The sequence below is a fragment of the Asterias amurensis genome, chromosome 16 (genome assembly GCF_032118995.1).
Source record: "Asterias amurensis chromosome 16, ASM3211899v1".
Taxonomy (NCBI): Eukaryota; Metazoa; Echinodermata; class Asteroidea; order Forcipulatida; family Asteriidae; genus Asterias; species Asterias amurensis.
In genome coordinates this window covers 3,018,775-3,046,346 of record NC_092663.1, presented here as the reverse complement: position 1 = coordinate 3,046,346, position 27,572 = coordinate 3,018,775, and the positions used below count along the sequence as shown (strand labels likewise).

At 40.1% G+C, this 27,572-nt stretch overlaps 1 pseudogene; it reads left to right on the top strand.

Moving 5' to 3' along the window:
* Nucleotides 1-3,629: 3,629 nt before the first annotated feature.
* Nucleotides 3,630-27,572, top strand: part of LOC139948968 (G-protein coupled receptor 54-like) — a 48,154-nt pseudogene continuing 24,211 nt past the window's right edge.

Sequence of the window (27,572 nt, the reverse complement as noted above, 5' to 3'; positions counted from 1 at the left end):
GACACTATTGGTAATTACTCAAAATAATTATTGGCATCAAACCTTTCTTGGTGACGAGTAATGGAGAGAGGTTGATAGTATAAAACATTGTGAGAAATGGCTCCCTCTGAAGTGACGTAGTTTTCGAGAAAGAAGTTATTGTCCACGAATTTGATTTCGGGACCTCAGATTTAGAATTTGAGGTCACGAAATCAAGCATCTGAAAGCACACAACTTTGTGCAACAAGGGTTTTATTTCATTTCATAGTTATCTCGCATCTTCCATGACCAATTGAGCTCAAATTTTCACGGGCTGGTTATTTTTTGCATATGTTGAGATACACCAAGTGAGAAGACTGGTTTTTGACAATTACCAATAGTGTCCAGTGTCTTTAAAACATGTAAGCGAAATTACTGTCGAGTTTATCGCCAGATGCCACAATGTATGGCCCATAACTTGTACACAACACAGAGTCAAAGATGTCATTATAACCGATGCCAAATAATTCAGACGATTCGTTCAAGCTTTAAAAATGTGGAAATTTCAAACTTGTCCTTTTAGAATTTCAAAAAAGCTGTATAGACGCAATGGCACGTCAAGTCGTTATGTTGCAGCGTGGATTTGCCCATAAGCACTTATATTACCAAACATTTGACCAATGCACTATTTGACCAGTTAAGAATTCAGCATGCTGCGTTATAAATTGGTTCGTGTGGTGTTAGCATTTCAATGGTTTTGTGTCACATTACAAAGCAAAATCGTCCTTAAAGGCATTGTGAACGCTAGGGTTCTTCTTCTTCTTCTTGTATACAAATATTGATTGCTTCGAGTGCTATGGTTAAAACTATGACTCCCGAGGTGATCCCCGGAGCGTTCTATTTTCCCTCGGCTTCGCCTCGGGAAAATAGAACGCTCCGGGGATCACCGAGCCAATATTTGTTTTATAATACCCCAAACATTTCTAAATAATGTACAGACTTTACAGACCTGAATGCACAATCCACGGACGACGCGAATACAGATTGCGAAAACTTTTACTGTGCTCTGCATGTAATCCGAAATGGTTACAGACTATTAATTTATCATCCTCGTACACGCAACGGACGTCTGGGTACTGCACGCCGTGTGCTAGTCTTTCGGACTAGCGCACGGCAAACCGATGCACTATCACACGGCCGCCGTCTAGCAAAACTAAGACATATCATGTGACGCGCTCTAAACCAATGAAAAGGCAGAATATTGGTAAGGGGTGTTATAAAGTCCATTAGGGCCTCAGCCGTCCCGTGGTGATCCGAGAAGTGAATTCCTTCCACGCGTCCATGTCCAGTGCGGTTAATATTACTCAAAATATTTTTTTTTAGAATAAAAAACTTACTTGGTATACGAGCAATGGGGAGCTGTTGATAGTATAAAACATGAAACGGCTCCTATCGAAGTAACGTAGTGTTTTTTTTGAGAAAGAAGTTATATTCTCACTAGAATTTGATTCCGAGGCCTCTGAATTTGATTTGGAGGTCTCGAATTCAAGCTGATCTTTCAACCTTTTTTTTCCCATTATTATCTTGTAACTTCCGACGACCAATTGATTTAAAACTTCCGCAGGTTTGTTATTTTATGCGTATGTTAAGACACACAAAGTGGGAAGACTGGTCTTTGACAATTACCAATAGTGTCCAGTGTACGGGCACTGTGGTCACTTTCGGTATACTCAACATAATTGTTAGCATAAAACTTACTTGGTAACCTTTTTTTTTTATAGTTTTATTTTTTTGGATTTCCAAATCTAAAACTGAACAGCGCAGTCTTCATATATCTTAAGTTTTACGGAAAACCATTTGTGTGATAACCCATAACCAGATAATCCACGGTCAATCGGTATCGTTATCCAGCTCAAGCAAATCCTACCAAGCACTTGCACACACAACGCAATTTATACACACAACGGCGAGAACCCGCGAAAAAGGGCAACGACCCAATTTTCGAGTCTTTTAGCCTTCGGTCCATGCTGCTGCGCAAATAAAAAAAAGGGCCTTCTGGAACAGATCTTCCTAAACCTGTTTTCGCAGTAAGACAGATGTGTGTCAGATAATATCTGTGCAGATTTCAAGATAGGCTTGTGTAATGCAATTATAAAACCGTTGTCCTAGTTATTTGATTGTTAGCTGTGTACAACTGCCTTGCTTAGCACCATTATTAACATACTTTTTTAGGATAGTCAGGCAGAAAAAAAAAATAAAAAAATGAAAAAGACATCGATTTCATGTCCTCGTTTTCTGTTTTTAGAACCCTGACCTAAAAAATGGTATTTTAATCGACTAAATATCAAGGTAACAAAACCCCGTAAAAGGAATACAAAATTCCACTCGGTAAATCGCTAAATAGGAGGGGAATGTCAAGTTCGATTTGGTTATGTCCTAATTTTCCAATAGATGGAGTCCTCATACAAGTTGGGGTGGGGGGGGGGGGTACAAGTCTCTAAACCCCTCGTTAACGGCACTTGACATCTTTGGTAATTGTCACCAATTACAAGACTTTACACCCACTTGGCGTATCTCAACATGGTGCATGAAATATATAACAAACCTGTGAAATTTGAGCTCATATTGGTCATCGAAGTTGCAAGAGCATAATGAAAGAAAAACACCTTTGTTGCTTTACTTTGTGTGTTTCCAGATGTATAACAAAAGGCTTTAGCTGAAGTATTTTTTTTTATTGGAGAGGGAAATTACATCTTTTTCTAATTACGTCCAGGGTAGCATTCTCCAAGCCTCTTCACGCACGCAATATAGGCCCGCTCTAAATTCACATCAAGGGGCCGACTTAAATGCATATACATGTACTAGCACGGTACATAACAGTACTTGACACTGTGGGGTCGAAGCATGATTTTTCGAGTTTTTCCAACCTCGTACAAACGAAGCAGCGACACCTCGAAAAACCATGCTTCGTTCGACCCCACGGTATCTATACCTAATAACGTGCCAGTGCATGTATCATATGCAGTTCGTCGTCCAACAGAGCAGGCCGATATCGCATGCAATTATGTCCTCTATGCAACACTATCCAGAAGACATTATTGCATATGCACTAATGTCCGCCGGACGCTGCTGCATAATGCAATTGTGTCCGCCCGGACACATTTGCATATGCAGTTGTGTCCGCCACCGTGCAAAACCGCCCTAGCAGTAAATTGAACGCCCTTGGTCAAAGGAACACGTTCGCCATTTTTTACAAGCTAAATGCATGTCATGAATGACGTGGTAAATGTTCGGCCGTTGGGTTATTCGCTGCACCAATCACAAAATACGTGAATATTCATGCTGCATATTATACGTAGGTTCAGTGCATGCACGCTCGCTTACGCACGCACAAACCTGTACAGTCATGTACATGTCCAGAGCGGACAGTATTGCATGGCGGACACAATTGCATCTGACATCGGTGCTTGTATAAAGAGCCCTAGACAACATGTCTCTTTATTTATTTCTGCCTAAGTGGATTCGATACACTGATGAATTTGGCACACATTAAGAGAACGTCTGCTATACACGCTTAGCTATTAGACCTTGGAAATAGTTGGACTCGCTGATTGGGTACTTTCCCGCGTGACGTATTGCCTAATTTGCATGTCTTGCCCCCGTGTATTGGTATGCGTATTAAAAACATCCGCAGCTGTGTCAACCAGATCACAAGCTTTTCGGAACACCTCTATGAACTCACATTGATTGTAAACGGAACGGGAGTACGTCCGTGTCGGAGACTCATCGACTACCGGGGCAAGAGCTGCGTTTAACGGGGCAAATCTTCACCAGTAACTGCCTCTATCATCGTAAAAGGTTCGGTCTTTTATTTTGTTTAAATGGTAAATATTAATTCCAATCAAATATTCTTTTAACGTGTTCTTTATAAGACAACACCCGTTGTGTTAGTTTCAACATCCCGGTTTTGGCAGCGCACTTTGAAAATTGTAAGCCAAAAAACATCACATTTTCATGTAGCTAAGATAACAAGGGTGTTTCGATTTTTAATGTTCTCAGCTTGCGACGAAGTGAGCAATTTGTTTTAAAAGGTTTGTTACTTTATGGATATGTTGGGGTACACCAAGTAAGAATTATACTGGTCGTTGACAATTACCAAACGTGTCCAATGCCTTCAACTACATTATGGTCAGTGGTTTTAAGAAAGTTATGTAAATGATACGCAAATTGCCACTCAAACACTCGCCATTTTCAATTGCACAGAAAAGTTGCCACAAGCAGGCCTGGGGCGAGAAAAATGCCACATGTGTCTAAACGTACAATGTTGAATATATTAAATAATAGTATAATAAAGACCAAAGGTGTACTTTCCATTTAGCTGCAGATGGTCAGTATTCAATTATTTTAATGATATGCAAATTGACACTCAACTATTCACCATTTCTAATTACACAGACCACAAGTGCGGGCATGAGGGCGGGAAAAATCACCAAGTGTGCCTAAACGTAGGACATTGAATAAAATAATATATAAATAAATAAAGCCAAATGTATACTTTCCATTTAATTGCAGATGGTCAGTATTAAATTGGCAAATTGGCACTCAAACATTCACCTTTTCCAGATACACAGAAATAGTGCCACAAGTGAAGGCCTGGGGCGAGAAAAAAATCACCCATGTCTAAACGTACAACCTTGAGTTTAATATAAAAAAAGGAAGACAAAATAGGTATACTTTCCCTTTATGGTCAGTAGTTTTAAACTATGTAAATTATATGCAAATTGCCACTCCAACATTCACCGTTTCCAATTTACACAGAAATAGTGCTACAAGTGCGGGCTTGAGGGCGGGAAAACATCACTCAGAGCGCCAAATCACGTACGACCTTGCACTTGCCAACGCATTCACGCATGGCTGATGTTTCGTAAAACCTGTCAGATCAGTTACCAATTTACTAACAGATATATGTTTGACAAGAAACGGAAATACCTTGCATTGCGAGACGCAAAAGTTGATTTGATTTTCTTCGGAGTGACCGCTTGTTCCCCCTGACTAAGTCGTTTATATCCCGCCTGATTTCGCTGGATTAACCCCCGTTGAAAATGCCACCTTTCAGGAGGGATGGCGTGAGCTAAAAAGTAAAGGGACAGGAAAGAACGGAGATTAAAATGGCGCGAGTAAAACAAAATAATGTAATGCTGTGTTTAATAGAGAGCAACCTTGATCCGATTTCACAGTTGGAAAGCATGAGCCGAGACCTTAAAGCAAAGCTGAACTAAAAAAAGGTGAGAAGAATGGTGAGAAGACTGGTCTTTGACAATAACCAAAGGTGTCCAGGGGTGGATTTCACAAAGAGTTAGAACTAGTCTTATCTCGAGTTAGGACCAGTTACTCGTCCTAACTTAGGAATCTCCAGGCAATTTGTATATCTCCCAGGACTAGTCCTAACTTAGGACTAGTCCTAACTCTTTGTGCCCTTTAAAATGGCGCGAGTAAAACAAAAGTGGAAATAGTGTAATCCTGTCTTGTAATAGATGCGACCCTGATCCGATTTCACAGTTGGAAAGGCATGAGCTGAGAATTTAAAAGCAAAGTGAACACATTTCCATCTGAGAGCCTTACAACTTCGAGAGGTATTTGTGTGAATCATTATATTCTACTTTTGAATCATTTTTCCAAACATCGCAACGCACGCTTTTATAGCACAAAACGCCAAATCCGAAATCAATGTTTCCCTTTAATTGTGTTACTTCAATCATGGAGTAAGCCCCCGTGTCACTTGCCTACACGTATATACCTTTATCACCATTATGGCTACATTGCCTTGCTCCATTTAGCCCTTCGTTAACAGCAGACCAAGGAAGGACGGGAAAAGGTGTCAGACACTTTTAAAATCGAAGCGCAAAATATGCAATTTGTCCTTTGTGTATTAAAGGTATAGGCCTACCTGAAAATGTGTATTTGTTAAGGAATATTCTTCATGCATGCCCATCTCAAAAATGCGAAAACCTTTCGAAACATAAATTTCACATACAAGTTTTATTGTATTCATTATATTATAAGATAAAAACAATCAAACGGCTCCAAAACCAAAGCTACACTTTGCATTTAGAGGCATTTGACACATTTTGTGGTCAAAGACCAGTCTTCCCAACCCATGCATACAGTTACAAATCTGTGAACATTTTGACTCAATTGGTCATCGACGTTGCGAGAGGATAATAAAAGAAAACATCCCTTTTGATGTAGATGCTTTCAGATGCCTACAAAGGGCTCGAGTCCCGAAGTCTTTTATTATTTGACTGAGAAATTATCTCTTTCTCAAAAACTATTAACTTTAGAGGGATCCAATTCTCACAATGTTTTCGACTATCAACACCTCTACATTGCTTGTTATCAAGTAAGTTTTTTGCTCACAATTATTTTAAGTAAGGGACCATGGATAAACTAAGAACGCGGCCGCCCGCGGTCAGACTCGTTCTAGAACGAGTCCGTCCCAAAATTGTCACGCGCCCGTCCCAAGATGGATTAAGCGCTTCACTGATTTTTAAGGTCCCTCGTTATCGAACTCTATTGTTGGTGCCTTTTGTTGTTCAGATTACATGGACAAGGCAGCTCACAAGTAAGCCACGAAAGGGTGAAGGATTAGTGTTTGCGGTCTAGCTCAGGTATACACCAGACAATGGATTGGAGATGTCCATGTACAGCCAACCCTCGAGTTTACCAAAGCCAATACAATAATATGCTACTGCCATAACAAGTTGAAGTGGTGACTATTATTCTTAAATTTGAAATCATCGCCAACTTATTTTGTATCTACATCTAATTATAACATTAGGACCCGTGTTTACAGAGATGATTACACTTACACGATTTGTTCATAAAGGTACCGCGAAATCATGCTGACCGGCTCGCAATCACACAAAACACAACGCAAAATTACATCGTAGTACTCAAACACACTATATCCAGCGACACACTCACACACACTGTTTTCAATATACCGGCCTAGTAGTCTTGTTACTTTGCGTGCAACGCACTATAATGCAAGAAACATTGAACGCTAGAGGGCTTTCCTTAACAATGTGATAGCGGGAGAGCCGCCCTCCGTTGGAAAAATGCGCAACAGTTTACGAAATTAGTTACAACCGCCTTGAGATTGAGACTTTCGGGAGAATCTGGTGTCCGAAAATTGCAATACTAACCAGCGTAGAACTTTGGCGCCGTTGCTGGTACCTTGGGCATGTCAACAACGTGGTGAATTTTCAGCAGTTCTTGAGAATATTTAGCGTGTTTAAGAAAAACTACATAACGTGTTGGCTTCATTGTTCAAAAATGAAACATTTTGGATACCTTGGATGTAAAAAAAAAGGTATAGTTTTACTGTTTAATGTAAGATGTTTTTCTTATTGATTTTGTTTTATTCTGTTGTATTTTGGGGGATTATTTTGCATGGCGGTCGTGCAAAGATGCAATATTATTAACTAAACTAGTCAAAATATAAACTAGACCGGAGACACAGTTATTATAATTAACATGGATCTTTGGTTGTTGTTTATTTATTGAAACGACAGTTTACGTAAATTGCAGTGGAAACAACTTGGGTTTATATCTACCCAGATAAGCCGATTATAACTACACAGTGGTTTTCGGCCTCACCATTGTTCCTTTGTTATACAGTGGGTCTTCCTCAAGACTCGGTGGTTGAGAAGAACGCGTTCCACTCCGTAGATTTTCTTTTGTTCAATTTGTCACGCGAAGGAACGCGTCGCGACGCGGTCGTTCCCGTGACATAGTTTATCCATGGTCCCTAACTACCAATAGTGTCCAGGAGTGGATTTCACAAAGGTAGTCCTAACTTAGGACTAGTCCTAGGCAATGCTAAGAGATAGGACTGGTCCTAAGTTAGGACCAGTAACTCATCCTAACTTAGGACTGGTCCTATCTCATAGCATTGCCTAGGACTAGTCATAAGTTAGGACTACCTTTGTGAAATCCACCCCAGTACCTTTAAAGCACGTCTGCCGAGACTTCGTTTAATAGTGCTCTGTTGACATTAAACAACCCAGACACGCACTAGACGGTCCGTGCAAGAGGTGCCCGTATAACAATAATGTTAAAATTGTACAATGATATGCTCCAATAAATGTTTATACCAGATATATGTAAAACTGCAGAACACACCATCGCACACATTTCAACAGATTCATGTGTTTTCCTGTAGATAAATAAAATACCCATCGTCGGGTTTAAACGAGTAAAACCTCATAAAACCTTCAAACTAAAATTTAAGTCTTCAATCAGATTGCCTGACAGCTAAAGTCTTGTTCACGCGAGCCGGAAAACCAGCACTTTACAATTAAATGAAAAATTGCACGGCATGTTTACGAACGACTTGATATTGACTTTTTAATATTTTTACAGTCACATCGGGGTGTCACTGTCGTGAGACATTTATCAACTAGTAATATCATTTAAAGGGGAACTATAAGAAACGTATTTACATGATGACTTCCACGTGCGCAACCACAAGCAAACATGTATCAAAATGATGAAATTATTTCGGGAAATGTGAACGTGCTAAAGCATTTTGAACGAGTCTTACATACGTCACTCATGGAAAGCTTCTTTCGATGCATTACAAAATGGTCTTTTTACGCTCCGCCACGCCACGACACGCCACGCCACGCCTCGCCACGCCTCGCCACGCCTCGCCACGCCACGCCACGCCACGCCACGCCACGCCACGCCACGCCACGCCACGCCACGCCACGAAACGACACGACATTCTGGTAACACCAAGCCACGACACAACAAGACACGACCCGAAACGATGCGACACTCAACGCCACGAGAAAGACTCTACTAGTGTTGAAACGTCAGGCCACTAGCTATTTTTAGTGCGCATCTAATACCCTTAGGTCCTTTTGGTGGCTAAATTTCAACAGCTTATAGTCTCCCAAAATGATTTCACATCGTTTTGTTCTTATTTTGAGTCAACGTAGCAGATAATAAAGTGCAAACATGGCATTTCGGTTGGGTTCAAATCCCCGTTTGCCCAGCACAGGTACATCAGAAGATTCATCCCAGCTTATCAGTTGTACATAAAAGTGTAAGGACACCAAGAGAAGAAAGTCACCGCGATCATCAGAGCATAATCCCCCCCCCCCCCACGGACCGAGACACGAAGCATCAAGCAGCATCCGACTTAGACTTGACACAAGTCTCAATCCCGTCAGAGTCCTTTTATTTTCAGTCCCATCGCCGAATGACGTCAGAAAACTTTTGCGCGGCCGGTGTCAGATGCAATTGTGTCCGCCATGCAATACTGTCCACCCGGACACTTTTGCATATGCAAACGTGTCCGGGGCTATGCAAAAACCGTCTGGCGGACATGTACATGTATGTGCGCGCGTAAGCGAGCGTGCATGCACTGAACCTGATGCAGCATGAATATTCACGTATTTTATGATTGCAGCAAATACCCAACGGCCGAACATAACCCATGTCATTCATGAGATGCACTTAGCTTGTAAAAAAAAATGGCGAACGTGTTCCGTCGACCAAGGGCGTTTAATTTACTGTAAGGACGGTTTTGCACGGGGACGGACATAACTGCATATGCAAACAATTGCATTATGCAGCAGCGTCCGGGCGGACACGATTGAATATGCAAAACCGTCCGGATGACATTATTGCATATGCAATAATGTCCTCCGGATAGTATTGCACAGAGGACATAATTGCATGCGACACCGGCATCTTCCAACCTGTGCTGCGTTTATAATGATTTGAGGCATTGCATGGTGATGTATCAATGTATATTTGGTTTGCGTTAACACCATGTGTGTATCTGCTTGCCAGGTAGCGTTTGTTCTTTAGAGAACTGTCTTGCTATATAGTCTACTACCGCGGAGTAGATTTTGTTCGGATTGTTCGGGAGACTTCTGGTTTGCTAGTTGCAAATAGTTGGCGCGATATGCAATAGGGACCTCTCGCCTGAGAACGGGACTTGAATCAAGTCTACATCCGACTTGGCACTTTAATCTCCCCAACCCATCATTCCCTCACCAGCTAATCCAACTTTCCATCATCCTTCAAATCTTCCTTCTAGAATCAACTCCTTCATCAGGAGAAGTCCTCGCACTTTCAAGGAAGAGACTTAAGGGAGACTCCCACCTGTCCCTAAAGAGATCAAGACAACATCCCTCGACGGATCAGAGCGTCGAAGGCCTGGTACTCTCTGCGGGGTCACAAGAGCACATCGCCCGGTAAGGAAAATCACAAATTTGCCTCCGAATATATTTTGACAAATTACTGTTTTGCCAGAGACATCATTGACCTTTTGAGTACATCTTAGAACTCTCGCCTTCCAGTTTGCAAGTTGGTGTGTTATATTTGCTACAAGTGTATGGAAGTATACAATGAAATGCCCCTCCTAAAGAATTTATCGAAAATCACACACTTGTCCCCGCATATTTTGACAAATCGCTTTGTTTTGTCAGAGATGTCACTAGCCTTTTTAAGTACATTACAAAACCGTCACTGTCGTTTTTCAAGTTGATGGGTAGTATAGCTGCAAGGTAGAAGTATATCGAGAAATTCCCCTTCTAAGGATTTGTAAATGTGCGTTTTCGATTTAAGTTGTTATGACAGATGTGACGATTTGTTTTCACGGCGTGTAACGAAATTATTTGAAGAGCACTTCTCGTTTGTGTTTTAGCTTTATAAGATTTTCGCTCTCAGAAGTCTAAAAGGTTAGTGAACTGTTTTGCCGAGATCGGGCGGTTTATTTTTGGATAGTCGAGAACAAGGAGGGTCGCTGTTCTTGTTCCATCCGCTCAGTCAAACGACGATGTGATATAGCGCCACGAAAAGTCTCGGTACTGGATAAAGGAACACGTTGCCTTGGATCGGTCGAGTTGGTTTGTAACCGTTTGTTATTAAATGCATATGGGTAGAAAGATGTTGTAAAAGTAGAATACAATGATCCACACAAACATGCTTTGAAATGATCCACACAAACATGCTTTGAAATTGCACGGTTTTCCTTTTACCACGTCGACCATTTATGGGAGTCAAATTTTTGACTCCCCAAAATGGCCGACCGTGTTAGTTCACACAGTAAAAGGAAAACCACGCAGTTTCGAGACAAACTTGTGCGGATCATTGTATTCTACTTTTAAAACATCTTTCCGACCATATGTATTTTATAAAAAAGGGTTACAAACACTTTTAATAGACCAACTCGTCCGATCCAAGGCAACGTGTTCCTTTAAATGTGACAACGCGGTAGTTCAGTCAAATAGGCTGTTTTAATAGTCAGAAACCTGACTGTAGAATAAAAGGCACTGGAGATCACTATTGGTAATTACTCAAAATAATTGTTAGCATAACAATTTCAGTGGAAAATTGCTTCTTTCTCGAAAGCTACGTTACTTCAGAGGTAGCCGTCTCTCACAATGTTTTATACTATGAACAGCTCTAAATTACATGTTACAAAGTAAGTTTCTCCTTAAAAACTGCATAATATAAAATGGCGTGCTGCCTATGGTTATATCAAGAGCTTAAATCCGAATATTCAACCAATTATTACTTCTTTTAATCAGAGTCCACTGTTCATTTATTTTCCTTCACTGCCCCAAGCCGTTGATTTGGGGCTTCCTACTCACCACTCGAGGAAAAAGCTTTCAAAAAGAATTAAATTACAACTTGACGTGCAAACACATTAAGGCTACGCTTCTGTACTTTTGCACCGTCAATGATGTTTGCATTCGACATCTCTTTCCCAACGTCAACATTCACATTTTTCGTATTTGGCTTTAAAGATACCGGACACCGTTGGTAATTGTCAAAGGCCAGTCTTGCCATTTGGAGTATCTCTAGATTATCACAATGTTTTATACTATCAACAGTTCTCTTGTGCTCGCTACTAAGTAAGATTTTATGCTAACATTTATTTTGGGGAATTACCAATAGTATCCAGTGCCTTTAAAGATAAGTGACTGATTAATACGGGTGTGCTTTGTGTGGAGTGGGTCTTCAGACAATTATACTGTAATTAATGACACGAATGAACGAGTAGGGGCGAACTACAGCACAAAAATGAGCAAAAAGAAATGTTCAGTTTTACGGAGGAAAGTCCAGATGAGGAAACGCACGCAACCAGGAGCCGAAACCCAATCAGAATGCAAGGCTCTGGTCTGAGATGGGGTTCGAACCGGATTGAAGATTGAGCATTTTACACATGGAAACATAACTATGAAGCCCAGTTTACTTTTTAAATTATAGTGAGTCGATTCGACTTACGGTTTCTAAAAGACAGTGGACACCTTTGGTAGTTGTCAAAGACCAGTCTTCTCACTTGGTGTATCTCAACATATGCACAAAATAACAAACCTGTGAAAATTTGAGCTCAATTGGTCGTCGGAGTTGCGAGATAACTATGAAAGAAAAAAACACCCTTGTCACACCAAGTTGTGTGCTTTCAGATGCTTGATTTCGAGACCTCAAATTCTAAACTTGAGGTCTCGAAATCAAATTCATGGAAAATTACTTCTTTCTCTCGAAATCCACGTCACTTCAGAGGGAGCTGTTTCTCACAATGTTTTGTACTATCAACCTCTCCCCATTACTCGTTACCAAGTAAGGCTTTATGCCAATAATTTTTTTGAGTAATTACCAATAGTGTCCACTGCCTTTAACAACAATCGGCTATATAAATTGGAGCTCCCACTTTTTATGACGCAACATGAGTGATGACGTAACGGAGCTTTCCGTGAATCTTTCAGAAAAGCACTGGATAAGGGTATTCTACATGATTTTTGTATACACAATTAAAATCTATTTATACTCATATGACTCAATTTCCCCTCTAATTGAAAACATTTTAGATGAAGTTCAGCAAAGATCACGTCATGCTGTTTTCATTCAAGTAAGTCTTTAACATGATTCCGACCTCGGTTGACTAGAGAAAGAGGGAAAGAACATACGTGAACATTGAACATTGCATTTTTTCGCACTCGTTGTTTATGCAGGGACACACTCATGTCGATTTCGATCTCATAATAGATTGTTTATCCCATTTAAAGGAACACGTTGCCTTGGATCGGTCGAGTTGGTCTTTGAAAAGCCTTGGTAACCGTTTGTTACAAAATGCATATGATTAGAAAGATGATTTTAAAATAGAATACAATGATCCACACAAAATTAATTTGCCTCAAAATTGCGTGGTTTTCCTTTTACTTTGCGAACTAACACGGTCGGCCATTTATGGGATTCAAAAAATGGACTCCCATAAATGGCCGACCGTGTTAATCGACGAGGTAAAAGAAAAAACCACGCAATCTCGAGTGATACTTGTGTGGGTCATTATATTCTACTTTTAAAACATCTTTCCAATCATATGCATTTTATAACAAACGGTTACAAACGCGTTTTAAAGACCAACTCGATCGATCCAAGGTAACGTGTTCCTTTAAGAGGGTTCACTTTCTTCTTAATAATTCACAATGATGATAAAATTACCCTCGCCAGTGGCTCTCTCATCATCAATAAATTTGGGCGCCATGCTCGGCGAGAAACCAGATAGAATGATAAGAAGTTAACTAAACCTAGTTGTCAGGTTGCCTTCTGATTTCGCCTTTAAAGGTACTGGATGCTACTGGTAATTACTCAAAACAAAACAACAAGCATACCAACTTACTTGGTAACAAGTAAAGGAGAGCTGGTTGATAGTATAAGACATTGTGAGAACTGCTCCCTCTGAAGTAACGTAGGTTTTAAGAAAGCGGTAATTTCCCGCCAAAATATTTTAATCTGAAAAATACTTCAGGTCTGGAGCTATCAAAAATCTGAAAGCACACCAATTTGTGCAACAAGGGTGTTTTTCTTTCAATATTTTCTTGCAATTTCGATGACCAATTGAGCTCATATTTTCACAGATTTGTTATTTTATGCTTGTTCGGATACAGCAAGTGGGAAGACTGGTCTTTGACAACATTACCAAACGTGCCCAGTTTGGTAAAGCCTTTGAACCCAACGTGGGAAGATTTTGAATTAGCCCTCTCATGCGCAAATTATTTTCTAAGTGCTAAAAAAATATATTTTTGTTTGCATTCGGTTTTAATATTAATTGAAAATCCCAGGATTTTGTTTTAATGTACAGCACTGCATAGAGAAAAATTATGTTAATTTAGACCTTTCGAGGTTTTTTCCCGTGAACAGGAAACACCAAGGCTGTTTTAGCAACAGCATGCGAGGTACCTTGTACTTTCAATGCCGTGCACGCTTGCTTTAGAACAAAAATACATTAATCTTTAGCTCAAGATTGATGACTCTGTTTATCAGTGTTATTAGTGCTATTAGTTTTACTCGGTATATGTAATACAAGCAATAGCTTATTTATTGATTTAAAGGTAGGGGGCATAGATTGGTATTGTCATGATGATCCTGATTTATAGGACATATATGGTAGTCCCTATTGATAATAGTAGCTTCTTATATAGCGCTCATACCCGTCACAAGTGACGCTCAACGCGCTCTAAAGGCAGTGGAGCACTACTGGTAATTACTCAGGAAAATTATTAAGATGAAAACTTACTTGGTAACGAGTGATGGAGAGCTGTTGATAGTATAAAACATTGTGAGAAACGGCTCCCTCTGAAGTAGTGTAGTTTTCGAGAAAGAAGTAATTTTCCTCGAATTTGATTTCGAGACCTCAGATTTAGAACTTGAGGTCTCGAAATCAAGCATCTGAAAGCACACAACTTGGTATGACAAGGGTGTTTTTCTGTTTCATAGTTATCTCGCAACTCCGATGACCAATTGAGCTCAAATTTTCACAGGTTTGTTATTCTATTCATATGTTGAGATACACCAAGTGAGAAGACTGCTCTTTGACAATTACCAATAGTGGCACTGTCTTTAAAGGCAGTGGACACTACTCGTAATTACTCAAAAAAGTTATAGAATGAAAACACATTGGACACATTTTTCTGTTCCCGTTTCTGTTTTGTCCTCATTCTCAATAGCAAAAGTATGAACTCGTTGCGAGACATCTTTAAAAGCCCTCTTTCTAACATTTAAGACAAGGTTAATGTCAGACTAGAAGAATAGGACAAAGGGCTTTCGGATTTCTAAAGCACATTGCTCAGGTTTTTGTATCACAATGGAGGAAGAAATAGTCACTATGCACTTTATTTTGCATCTTTGAGGGGTTGGCGAAGGGTTGGGGGGGGGGGGGTGGTCGGAGTAGCGCCGCAAGCGACTCGCGGGGGTCGTTGATGGTTGAAACTTAACAGAAAAACACTGATCGATAATATATACGCAGCTCAGATCGAGTTAGCCTGTAATTCAAACCTAAGGCTGTATTTAGTGCTGGCCGGGCAGTCAGAAATTAGATTTTATTTTCCTGCGAGGTAGAACAGCTCCGTGAATTGAAACAATGATGAGACAAGTGTATAGAATAGTCTCATGTTCGACCCTTAGAGAAAAGGTTCGACCGACTAGGATTCGCAGTACGCACTTAAGACACTATGTGTGATATGTCGATCAATTTTTCGATCAAAGTTGACATTTACTTAGAGATAAACATTCCAAAACGGATGAATCTAAATCAGAAATGAGATTTTCTGCGAGGTGGGACAGCCCCTTGAATTGAAACAAAGTTGAGACAAGTGTATATAATAGTCTCACGTTCGACCCTTGGGGGAAAGGGTTCGATCGACTAGACTCCATAGTACACACTTTTAGACACTGTGTAGGATGTGTCGATCAATTTGTCGATCAAAGTTGACAGTGACGATTTTTTAAGCTGACTGTGGACAATCTTTTGTCAGGTTTTGTGTGCAACATTTACTTAGAGATAAAATTCCCCAAACGGATGAATCTAAGCGACACTTGTAGTAAAGGTACACGATTTCAAAATTATGCCAATTTATTCCAGAAACAATTCCCTTATATAGAATGCAGTGTTATGTTAGTGAGAGGGAACCACACAGTTTCACTTTGAGAAACGTTTCTGCATTAATTGTTTCTCATAAGCTGTGTATTCCGTTTCCCGCCTGCGAGGAAATAACCGCTCCAGATTTTCGGCAACAAATTCCCAAAAGCACTACCACCATGTTAAATGAAATTTCCACACATTAATTTATTGTGTATTTTTAGTGGGATTAAAGTAATCGAACGGTTATAAATCTGAAGGTATACTTTTCCTTTAAAGGGACGCTACACGTTTGGTAATTACTCAAAACAAATATCAACTTAAAAACTGACTTGGTAACGAGCAGTTGAGAGCTGTTGTGGGAAACGACTCCCTCTGAAGTATTGTAGTTTTTGAGAAAGAGGTAATTTCGCATTAAAATAACAGAAGACGTCTAACTAGAGGTTTTTTATTCCTATCTGATAGCACACATCACATTCGTCCAACAAGGGTGTTTTTTCATTCATAATTTTCTTGCAACTTCGATGACCGATTGAGCCCAAATTTTCACAGGCTTGTTATTTTATGCTTATGATGGGGTACCCCAAGTGAGAACATTGGACAATTACTAAGCGTGTACAGTGCCTTTATGCAGACTAAGCATAGCTGCTTATCACAACAAAATGTTGCACACCAGAGTGAGGTTAAACTATAGTATCACATGTACAACTCGTGAAGCAATATTGTTTCTATAAGATTGGAATTTCTGGAAATGATAAAGTATGTCTTCACGCCCCCGACAACAGCCCCCATGGCAGGGCTTTCAAAGTGCAAATCGTTATTAGGAAGCAATGTTGTTGGCCGAACAAGGGGAAACGCAAGAAACTGATGAGGAAAAATCGGAGTATTAAGTTCCTTTCATTGGACTAGCTTGACCATTCGAGCGTACCGCTTGACCAATGGGGGGGGGGGGTATCTGCGTGCCTCAGGGGACAACATATCAACTTCTCATCGATTAGGCTGAACCCACCTGTCGAGACAACAAGCTTAGTCAATTAATGTGAGAATATTGACTAGGAAATTAAGAAAAGGTGGAAATCACGAATATATTTGTTTCGGCCCGTACGACATGACAAGAAAATAACTCCTCAAATATCTGACCACAAATTCCTTATGTGTACACTAAAGGTTTATAACTGAGTTTTAAGGTACTAGACACTATCGGTTAGTCCCTAAAAATATAGTTCAGTTACTTGGTAACGAGTAATGCGGAGCTGTTGATAGTGTAAAACATTGTGAGAAACGGCTCCCTTTGAAGTAACGTAGTTTTTGAGAAAGAATTAACTTTCCCTTAAAATATTTGAATTTGATTTCGAAATTTTGTCTCGAAATCAAGCCTCTGAAAGCACACAACTTCATGAGACAAGGGTGTTTATTCTTCCATTATTATCTTGCAACTTCGACGACCAATTCAATGCAAATTTTACAGGTTTGTTATTTTGTGCATGATGTTGAGATACACCAAGTGAGAAGACTGGTCCTTGGCATTGACCAGAGGTGTCTAGTGTCTTTATTAAAAAGGCATGGTGTACCTTTGGTAATGGCCAAAGACCAGTATTATAACTCAGTGTATCCTAATCATATATATATATTTACCACCTGATAAATATACACAGACACAAGGATTTGTTGTTGTAGTGAACTCTGCCAAGAGTTAATTTATTCCGTACTCTGAATTCGGTGGTAAAACGCCCATTCATAATAATATAAGGGATTTCCCTTTATTTAATTCCATCCAGTGATATCCACTCATGAAGAAGTATACCAGTTCCCATTATAATACACTTTGCGACCAATTCGCAAAGGGTCCCAATCCCTCACTTTGCGAACGGTAAATTTCCAATCCGCAAAGGTTCCCACTTCTCGGCGATTTGCCAAAGAAGGTACCAGACTAATTACAATTATTATAATTATAAATGCACTCATTGACTGGAGAAAACTCCGGGTCAATGAGGTTCCCACTTCCAGCGAGTTGCCAAGAAGGTACCAAATTAATCTACTTCTTTATATACAATCACATCATTTTATTACCACCATATTTATCCATATCAATTCACATAAATGAATTTACCACTTCCTCACAGGCTACAATGCCTATTAGCTTCTTGTTTATAGGAACAACCTAAACTTACCGCTTTAAGTGTAAGTTGTAATATTATCAGTCATATCAATCTGTACCACGTATTTCGTAATACCCTGACCCTTCCATTAACCCCAGGGAGGGAGGGAGGGAATTTTGCGAAACTATACAATCTATCTTAACTCCTCGGTGGCAGAATATTCAATGACGGTTCCCAGAAAGACAAGCACCCTTTCCCCAAATGCATTGCTTTGGTTGGTTGAAAAGAACAATGGAACCACGTCTGAATGCGCCCTGACAATCCCAATCGCTTATAGCCCCGACTGTGCAACCTGACTATAATTATGCATATTTCCTGGTGTTAAATCGGTTTACTGCGTTACGCATTAAACCCTATTACCACCTGATAAATATACACAGACACAAGGATTTGTTGTTGTAGTGAACTCTGCCAAGAGTTAATTTATTCCGTACTCTGAATTCGGTGGTAAAACGCCCATTCATAATAATATAAGGGATTTCCCTTTATTTAATTCCATCCAGTGATATCCACTCATGAAGAAGTATACCAGTTCCCATTATAATACACTTTGCGACCAATTCGCAAAGGGTCCCAATCCCTCACTTTGCGAACGGTAAATTTCCAATCCGCAAAGGTTCCCACTTCTCGGCGATTTGCCAAAGAAGGTACCAGACTAATTACAATTATTATAATTATAAATGCACTCATTGACTGGAGAAAACTCCGGGTCAATGAGGTTCCCACTTCCAGCGAGTTGCCAAGAAGGTACCAAATTAATCTACTTCTTTATATACAATCACATCATTTTATTACCACCATATTTATCCATATCAATTCACATAAATGAATTTACCACTTCATCACAGGCTACAATGCCTATTAGCTTCTTGTTTATAGGAACAACCTAAACTTACCGCCAAAGCAAATTTTGATATAAAAATTTGCCCAAACACCCCCCCCCTTTTTTTTATTTATTTTTTTTTTTTATTTTATTTTTATTTATTTATTATTTTTTTTTTTACAAAACTTTCTCCGAGTGTCAACCCGTCTGATAAATTTTGATGGAACCAAATGAATCATGTCTTGCCAGTACGCACCTTCCGGGAAGGGTTAATGAGATGGGGGTGTTTTATAACAGGTGCGTTTTGCATCTCCCGAAGTATCTTCTTTGCATACATATTTAAATCCCAAGTGCAGCGTTTTTCTGCCCTCCTTTAACTTTACCTTGATACTTCACCCTTAACAAAATGTCTGACCAAATTAACCGTGTGTTGGGTAGGATGTTCCTAATTACCTTTAGGCTCTCTTTACCCTATGTCTACTCTGTCCCGAACTTTCCTTCAAGATATCTTTGGTCCTTAGATATAACACTATTGTCGTCGGGACCTCGCCTTTTGCCAGGTATCTCCTGAGCCTAGTACCAGCCGTCCAGGCGTGCCCCAGACACGTCTTTCCATGTCACTTGTACCACCACTGTGTCGCTGCTGTGGCAAATTATACTGTCCCGGTATCCACGTTCTTGCTTCGGATTGACGAACATCTTTAGGCTCCCTGTTACCCTATGTCTTATCTGTCCCGAATTTTCCTTCACGATATCTTTGGTCCTTATATGTAACACTATTGTCGTCGGGACCTCGCCTTTTGCCAGGAGTCTCCTGAGCCTAGTCCCAGCCGTCGAGGCGTTCCCCAGACACGCCTTTCCATGTCACTGTACCTCCACCGTGCCGCTGCTGTGGCGAATGATACTGTCCCGGTACCAACGTTCTTGCATCGGATTGATGAACATCTTTAGGCTCCCTTTTACCCTATGTGTTATCTGTCCCGAATTTTCCTTCAAGATATCTTTGGTACTTAGATGTAACACTATTGCCGTCGGGACCTCGCCTTTTGCCGTATCTCCTGAGCCTAGTCCCAGCCGTCCAGGCGTGCCCCAGACACGCCTTTCCATTTCACTGTACCACCACTGTGCCGCTGCTGTGGCGAATGATCCTGTCCCCGATAAACATCTGTATAAAAACAAATTCAAAGAAAAACAGCCTGGGTAATCTGTTCTGACCAATATTTTATCTTGTCAAAGTCTTGTATGTAGTTGAAAATGTTGTACACAATTTGTTAACAACCAACTCAACATTCACCAATCTTGTAAATGATTATTTATCTTAAACGGCAATATGCTAATTAAAGAAGCGGTTGTCTACACTGCTTATTTATGACCTTGCTACAAGCTACCCCCTTTTAGACAATTGAAAACATTAAGTCTGGCCTAACGTAGGATTCAAGTGCTCCAGACTTCCATCTCCCCATACTTTTGATTTGTTCCTCCCGAACCCCAAACATATCCTGCAACTATGAACTGAAAAGGGTGTGGGGTTTACCTGAAGGCCTTAATCCCTACTTTAAGATGTGATTAACATGTCTGGCTGACATAGGGTCCCCCCTCAATGTACAAACGGTGAAGTATTGGCATTCCTGTCAATAGAAATGATTGAACTTTACCCACTTGATCCGTTTTTGAATATCTTAGAACTACTTGCAAATTCCCTTCCTGATTAAAGGAAATATCACCAATACGCAACGCCCGGGAATTTGCCATCGTGAGTTGTAAACTCACTCACCCTCAGAATAACCGAAAAGGGCAACCAAGAATGCTGCTTTTAACAGCAGAGCTTCATAAGCTGATTATACTTTAAACATTAACTATGCTACTTTAATAAAGGTCATATAAGTCAAATATGGTATGTCTGCAAGCTATGCTGCAACCGGATGAAGATGTCTGCAAGCTATGCTGCAACCGGAGCAACTGATTCCTTTTTAATCATTCATCTTCTCTTTTCATCTTCACACTCTTCTACGTTTGCATTGAACATTTTTGTCTTCACTGTAAAAATTACACCCTGTAATTGAACCTATTTTTAATCATGCATCTTGTCATTTCATGTGTATGCTCTGTTACATTTTAATCCAACATTATAATGGGTTACTTTTTGTAACCACTTTACGAATTGTTATCTTCACTGCCAATAATTACACCCTGTAACTTGAATAACCGGATCACTCGATCATTTTTAATCATGCGTCTTCTCATCTCATGTACATACTCTGTACGTTTAGTCCCACATTATAATGTTTGTTACTTTTTGTAACGACCGAATTTTCGTCTTCACTGACAATAATTACACCCTGTAACTTGAATAACCGGATCAACTGATAATTTTTAATCATGCGCCTTTGTTGTTCAAATACGTAAGCTTTACGGTTTAGCCTGCCTCCATTGTTCGTTACATTTTGTGCCGACATTTTTACGACACAACGTGTCATTGCCATGGAACATCAGTGCTGTGTTGACCGCCAGATACGAAAAACCAACCGATATTGGAAACGTACACCTGATCTATGCAAATCAACGCTTTCAGGTTCAAGCTAGTACTGACCTCCCTGCTAAGCTATGGTAGCTGCTACTGTTACCGATGATACTTAAACTATATAACGACTAAAAAAAAGACTAAATTAACAAAGCTTTAATGTGTATATTGATAGCATAGCCAGATAAGCCTTACCCTGGGTACCGCACCCAGTCCTATTCAATGTTCCCGCCAAACCATTGAACCGTGTAACTCTTTATACTTAACAAGTATAAAGCAGATTTATTCTAATTCGCCTCAGGACCCAACCGAATAATTCAATATTTTGCAGACTGGCGGTAAAAACTAACCAGACTGCTCAGCACTGGAAATGTAATGGAACATCTTGAATCTTGCCGAGGGTCCAAGCGTCTACAATCCTCTTTCATCTTGGAAACAATGAAACTACCCTTGGGAACCTCCCATTTGTGCAATTTATGAACATATGAAATATAACTGCAAGCATAGAGAATCACACTGGATTCACCAACTCAAGACATTCAAGTCCTTTGGACTAAACATAAACACTGGTGTTAAATAAATTCCCGTTACCCCCACTTCACTTCTGCTTGAGAACTATAATGTTGTTTATATTCTGTAACTCAAGTATAAATTAATTTTTTTTTAAAGTTGTTCTTATATATTTGTTACTATAACTATCTCATGTAAATAACCCCCCTTTTTTCCACAGGTCCCTCATACCTATTTTTAATACCATCGTACTTTTGATCTTGCTTTTCTCTATTAATTGACCATTGTTAATTGCATCATGATGCAACTTGTTCTCTAATTCTACCCTTTCATGTTTCCCTGCATTGTTAACGAACGATGCATTTACCACTTTTATGGTCCAGTAATCCATCCTTTCATATGAAACCTCCTTTGTCCTCGCCACTCTACTCGTATTGGTTCATAGCCCCCAATTGTTTCTGAAATAGAAACTTTGATTGGCTGTTATTTTCCCGCTTCTTTCTTCCTTTAATCCATTTCCCCTCTCTTTTTCTATGAATGGATATGTATTTGTTTGTACTTGTTTTATGCCTCTGAACTAGGTCCGGTTTGGATCGAAAGCTAAGGCCATCTATACCACCCTATTCATTAAACATATGAAATACCAGATACGTATGTACAAATGGAAGAAAATGCAAAGGTCTTTAATTTTAATATTATGCAATAGGCTACCCCTTGATTTATGGAAACTGGCCATTTAGTGCCTAATAATGATCAATCATTCCGAAAGGTCATAATGAAACTTGGTATTGCCCTTCTATTCTTTATGTACCCTTTGTTCTAGAGCTTGATTAACACATAGTGCTGTGACGTGCAATGCCCATAATTCATCGTCAATTATGCCCATGATCTAACTGGTGTTAATTGCTGCCTCATTCTAAAAGTGCGCCATCCCCCCTTATTGGACGAGCTGCTGCTCTCTGTGCGTATGATCTGACACTATTTCAATAATTCTATGTGTTCTATGGAGATGAGCTCGCAAATACACTGCTACATAAGTCAAAAATGCAGAGGTCCATGTAATGTATAGAAGTAATTGGACGCCTGTGTTTATTATCTTTCCATATTATAAAACCCCCCTCGTTTACAGCCAGCAAGAATTATTGTGTCTTGACCGCTATTTGTACTAATATAGGGTCACTCTGCTTTATAAGATCACAGCGAAATCCACAAACTCGCTATGAATAATCTTAAAAATTTTAAGGTTAGCGGTAGGCTATTTGTACTACTATAGGGTCACTCTTCTTTGTAAGATCACAGCAAAATCCACATTTTCACATTTTCCACATTTCGCTATGAATAATCTTAAAAATTTTAAGGTTAGCTGTAGGCCCTCGCCCAATTCGCTACAAACCGATATCAATGGATTAAAGGGAGTTGATGGTTAATTCATATGCTGCATGTTATCCGCCATCGGTATGCTTCAAGAGCCCGCTGTGCAATCAATGGACCCCCACATGCAACTGCTCCCTACTGTACTTATTTTGCACCCTGCATTTGAAAGTTGGGCACCACCCAGTTCTATTGAAGATGATGTCCCTCCTAACCTACTACATGCCCCATCCCTGTTATGTATGGAACACCCTGAATATTGACTAGAGTTTGCCAAGTTGTACACTAAACTACTAGGCTTACTTATTCCTGATTGGCCTGACTGACACAAGCTCTGACTAACTTTCATATTAAACGGCAAGCTGCCAAAAAAATTATGATTGTCCGCCCTTTCTTGTCCTTGTGTACCTGTACTCATGCTTTGAGAATGTTGGTCCGTTATACCCCGAGTTACGTGTAAAGGCCATGAAATATCCTGACTATTAATCTGTGGGATGTTCGCAATTATTGGCCCTTTATACATACTAGATGTTTGAAACCTTTCCGTATTCACGGTACTCGTGTTACCTACTAGCGTTACTGTTGGGGCTGTACTTGCCCCAGCATTAGGTCTGAAAATGTAGCGACTCACCCGATTTGCCCGGCTAGTAAGCCATCGGCTTCACCACTCTCTGTAGCCGCCCATCTTCGCCCTCCTCATCAGGTATCACTTGGATTTCTTCAATGCGGTTCCCACTTCCAGCGAGTTGCCAAGAAGGTACCGAATTTTGCGAAACTATACAATCTATCTTAACTCCTCGGTGGCAGAATATTCAATGACGGTTCCCAGAAAGACAAGCACCCTTTCCCCAAATGCATTGCTTTGGTTGGTTGAAAAGAACAATGGAACCACGTCTGAATGCGCCCTGACAATCCCAATCGCTTATAGCCCCGACTGTGCAACCTGACTATAATTATGCATATTTCCTGGTGTTAAATCGGTTTACTGCGTTACGCATTAAACCCTAAAAACAAACATGTGAAAATTAGTACAGAATGTGCACGTAACCACGTTGTGGCACATGTACTGTTTTTATTGATATCCTTATAGTGGGCAGTCTAACAAGTTTTACAAGAGAAGAAAAGTCTCTCAAAATCAACAGAGAAAAAAAAATAGTTTTGGAACGAGTGGAGCGAAACAGTGAAGTTGTTTACGTATTTAGCGAAATTTGACCCAAATATTGGTTTTCTTACTTTTGTAGTTAAGACTCGCACACAAAGTAAGACTTTGCCAATCAAATTAGTTTTCCATTAGCGAGGATTTTTGGAGACACATGGCACGAGGGAATTTGGCAGAGCTCGAAGCAAACAACTACAATCTTTTAAATTCGGCAAAATGTCGAAGCAAACAATTTCAGTCACATTTACCTTTTCGGCAAAAGTAGGAGCAAACAAGTTCAACCACATTTACTTTTTCGGCAAAAGTAGGAGCAAACAAGTTCAACCACATTTACTTATTCGGCAAAAGTTGCAGCAAACAACTTCAACCTCATTTCCCTATTCAGCAGAGGTTTAAGCAAACAATATCAATCTCATTTACTTATTCAGTAAGAGTTGAAGCAAACAACTTACATCACATTTACTTATTCGGCAAATATTGAAACAAACAATTTCAATCACATTTGCAAATTCGGCAAATGTTGGAGCAAACAATTTCAATCACATTTAATTATTCGGCAACAGTTGAAGCAAACAACTCAATCATATTTACTTATTCAGTTTCACGGTGGTTCGATATTGAAAGGCCCTTCACATTTATCGTACGTGGCAGGTGGGTTCAACAGCCTCGAATCAATACCACTAAAAGTGAGGCTCGGCAAATTCATTTCAAAAATTGAAATTTTAATTAAAAAACCGAATAGATGGATTTGGAAAAACCTGTTGTCACCGCCGACCCTGTCAATCCCAAACGACCCAACATCTATGTATAAATTGCGCGTGGGCCTACAAGTTGCACGTAGCTAGGCCTTCTATGTTTGTTTGTTGATGATCTTCCCTGCACGTAATCAAGTTGTGGCACAAGTACCGTTTTTTATTTCAATCCTTAAAGTGGACAGTCTAACATTTTTTTTACAAGAGATTCTTCCCAAGTTTTGGATAACTTTCCGTATGGCGCCACCACTTTTTCACTCATTTTTACAAAAAGGGATATATCAATCAGGTAAATTAGATACTATATTATTTTATTTCGAATGAAAAAGTGGTGGCGCCATACGGAAACTTTTCCCAAGTTTTTGAAAAAGGGACGTATAACTTCAGTAATATGTTAAAAGAACGACCAGAATGCTATCCTTATATAACCTCTATAGACGTAAATAGCTCTTCGTAAGTTATATTTCACAACAAGTGGTGAGAATTGTGGTTAAAACGACAGAGATCGCGCGGTGATCAAATGTTGCGGCCGAGTTATCCTGTGCAATTAAAAAAATGTCAAGAAATCAACAATATTGCTACGTACAAACATGGTACACCGCGCGAATTTCAAAACTGGCCATGCGCCCAACAGTGCAATATTTGTTTGCTTTCTACTCAAATTTGACTGACGTCTTTGCGGAGAACTTTTGGAGTTGTTTTCTCCAACTACACCGTATGGCCGATACACGTATACACACAGCCCAATCCACCTACATCTCTAACAAGTGGACACATACATGTACATATATCTGAACTTGAATATGAATTATTTAGTCAGCAAAGCATCCTATCGAAACATAAAACCGACGTTTTGTTGAGAAAATAATGAAGAAATTTCAGTTTCAGACGTGGGAGCCCCCACAAACCCAATTCACATGCAAGGCTCCTGTCCGGGCTCGAACCGGGGTCCACAGAGGTGAAAGGCAGGGACAGACACCACTGAGCCAACCTGACTGCCAATATAGCCGTAAATACCTCTTATTTTGATTGGAATTAGTACAGCGTAGTTACTGAACAAGGGAAATAATACTTTAGTACAAACGCAGTAAAATGACTGAAACGTTTACCTTGTTTCCTTGCGATGAACAGTCCAACGTGCCTTGCCAAAAATGCCGCCATAAAATAATCCAATCGGCCGCGAAGTTGTAATGGATGTTCACGGCCACTGTGCATTCAAGCACATCTGAATTCTGTGTTCGTATTTGCCGTTTGTATGTTGGGCCTCAGCAGTGAATGCATTATATAACTCTGTATTGTCAAGGTAATAACGACACGTGCATCCAAACAGATACATAAATTCCCTGCAGATGAAGCATGTAGTTGACAGGATTCGAGAAGAGCGAATAAAACCTAACCCAAACAAATTCTGCTGTGGAAATGTACACACGCCCTATCGCTGATCCACCCGACACTAAAAGCATGCAAACAAAATACAAAGACAGTGTATTTGGCATTCGGGCTGGCTCAATGGTTTATTTCCGTGCCGTTCACCTCTGTGGTTCCCGGTTCGATGCCCGGACCTTGCTTGTGGATTGGGGTTTCAAGTCCTTAACTGACTGCGCGGGTTTCCCCTGTTTTCCCTACATCTGTAAAAGGGGTAACCCTGTTTCAGCCCTAGGAGTAGGTGGCAACGGCCTCTGAAAAATATGTGTAGCCCACACCTTGAGGTGGCCGTCAGGCCTTGTTAGCCTGGCGACTTGCAAAAAAAAAAAAAAAAGTTTTTTTCCCACCTCTTAAACTGAAAAAGCTACATTGTCTTCCTTGCAATGCATTTGCCGCATTAGTAGGCGCATGGTTTGGGAAAATCTGGTTTCCATTCAAATATATTTTTCGGTACGGGTGAGACTTACCCAGTCTAGAAGCGAAAAGCATAAACTTGACATGTTATAAGTTCAATATCATATGAGCAGCCATCATCAGCCATCGGCCGCTTAACGCAATCTGTGCCCTGCGCTAGATTCCACTAAATAATAAAAATCAATTGCGCCTGGCCATGTTTCCTGTTTGTATACTCAAGGCCAAGTTGATAACCGATGGAATTAAAGAAGACCATTGTTGGAGACGAGGTTGGGATGGAGATGAATACTGATTAGAAGTGAGAGGACGCGTTGCGTTAATCTGAATCCTCCTTCCTGTTTTGTGACCCCTGGAATTAGAGTCCCGTGTCTTCTTTTGAGTTTGAAATTTGATGGGATTTCTATTGATTAGAAGGCAGGTGGACCTTTGATAATTACCCTTTACAAGTCAATGAGCATGAAACTTATACGTGGCAAAGAGCACTAGAGAGCCGTTGATATTATACAACATTTTGAGAAACGGCCCCTTTAATAGCGA